The following is a 2,054-nucleotide window of genomic DNA, read 5'->3' as shown; positions in this document are numbered from 1 at the left end:
GGGGAACATCTAGCTCAATTGGCATAACTTAGTTTATAAAGAAGATGTTCTACATTCTGCTTTGATGAGTAGCATCTGGGGTCTTAAAAGCCTATGAAAAGCCATCTAAGATACTCCACTGGTCTCACCACTTCAGGAGCAAGGGAGAATGAAGAAAATCAAAGATACAGGGGAAAGGTTAGTCCAAAGGACTAATGGACCACAACTACCACGGCCTCCACCAGACTGAGTCCAGTACAACTAGATCGTGCCCACCTACCACCACTGACTGCTCTGACATGGATCACAATAGAGTATCCCAGACAGAGCTGGAGAAAAATGTAGAACAAAATTCTAACTCACAAAAAAGACCAGACTTACTGGCCTGACAGAGACTGGAGAAACCCTGGGAGTATGGCCCCTGGACACCTTTTAGCTCAGTAATGAAGTCATTCCTGAGGTTCACCCTTCAGCCAAAGATTAGTCAGGCCCATAAAACAAAATGTGACTAAATGGGCACACCAGCCCAGGCGCAGGGATGAGAAACCAGGAGGAGACAGGAAAGCTGGTAATAGGGAAACCAAGGTCAAAAGGGGAGAGTGTTGACATGTTGTGGGGAGGGCAACCAATGTCACAAAACAATGTGTGTATTAATTGTTTAATGAGTAACTAGTTTGCTCTGTAAATCTTCATCTAAAGTATAATAAAAAAATTAAAAAAAAAAAAGAATATTAACCTGTTGTCCATTATAATTAGTATTTGCAGGCTCTCCTTTCTAAATGCAATGTTTTTGGCTCAGAGACTCACAAGCTTGTTACATGCTACACAACTTTTTTCACTAGCTTTTGATGCACCCACCATGAAAACCAGTAGCAGTCTCAGCATTTCCACTCACTGTGAATAGCACAATTACCGTCTCTTGGAAAAATTACTGATGGTTTTGAGACAGTTATTCTGTGCTTTCTTTCAGTCAACAAAACTTACCTGAAAGCAGAAACGACTTTCCCAGGCATGCTATCAATGCCTGAACAAACCGTGCAGGCATAGGCCAAATAAATTCTATGGTAACAGATTTTATTTTGGTAAGTTCTAAGGTTCTAAACCAGTCAGATAAATCAACACGTGACTTCAAATAGCTTCAGAATCTGATACCAACCCTTTTGATTGGGAATTATATTCTTCAGCACCTAAGGAAGGTAAGATTAAATTTTTCCACTTTATTAAATTTTGCTCAGATAATCTAATATCGTAGTTGCTAGGAAAAGATGTAATCATACTAAGGCCTCATATATAAGTTTAAGATTATACAAGGCAGAAAGAGCATTTCTGTCTTATAAAGTGAGGCCAAGATATGAATGTAGAATATAAGTGAGTACAGTGGTTGATGTCTTCAAAGACTTAATACATGGCCCCTAAATCTTCACAACTCCTAAATGTATGACAAACAATCTTTCAAATTAGGAGAATTTTTGGATTATAAAATGATGATAGCCAAACAACTCTTCAATTATATTAAATTAGTCTATATCATACATACAAGGAACTTTTTTTTTGTTCATTTTAATTTTTCTTGGTCTATTCAGGTAAGATTGTCGTATGTCTTTCTCCTTAAAAACTCAGGTTTTAGATTTATAGTGGTAAAAAAATTAATGTTGTGAGGGAATTTAAAATTGAACGTAGCAAAATATAGGTGAATTTCAAATTTTAAGATCCACTGTACCACTGAAAAAGAAAAATTAACCAAACTAGACAACCTTTAAAGATACTATCCTTAAAAAAATAAAATTTTAGCTATCGTAAATTTTATATATATATTTTTCTATTTTTTTGTTTATTGTTGTAGTTTAAATGAAAGTTTACATTTCAAGCTAGTCTCTCATACAAAAATTTATACACCCATTATTATGTGACCCCAATTGCTCTCCCCACACTGCGACAGCACACTCCTGCTTTCCACCCCTGATTTCCCATGTCCATTCAAACAACCCCTGACCCTCTCTACCTTCTCATTTCACCTCCAGACAGAAGCTGCCCATTTAGTCTCATGTATCTATTTGAGCTAAAAAGTACACTCT

The 2,054-nt window shown here is 36.6% G+C and overlaps 1 protein-coding gene across 1 annotated transcript in view; it reads left to right on the top strand.

Moving 5' to 3' along the window:
- The first annotated feature begins 1,107 nt into the window (after window positions 1-1,107).
- ESR1 (estrogen receptor 1) overlaps window positions 1,108-2,054 on the top strand; it is a 569,447-nt gene continuing 568,500 nt past the window's right edge. The window contains exon 1 of the mRNA XM_004368823.3: window positions 1,108-1,175. The gene's annotated coding sequence lies outside the window, so the exon portion shown is untranslated. The remainder of the gene's footprint in view (window positions 1,176-2,054) is intronic.

This window comes from Trichechus manatus, unplaced genomic scaffold (genome assembly GCF_000243295.1).
Source record: "Trichechus manatus latirostris isolate Lorelei unplaced genomic scaffold, TriManLat1.0 scaffold00002, whole genome shotgun sequence".
In the NCBI taxonomy this organism is placed as follows: domain Eukaryota; kingdom Metazoa; phylum Chordata; class Mammalia; order Sirenia; family Trichechidae; genus Trichechus; species Trichechus manatus.
This window is presented reverse-complemented; position numbering and strand designations above follow the sequence as displayed.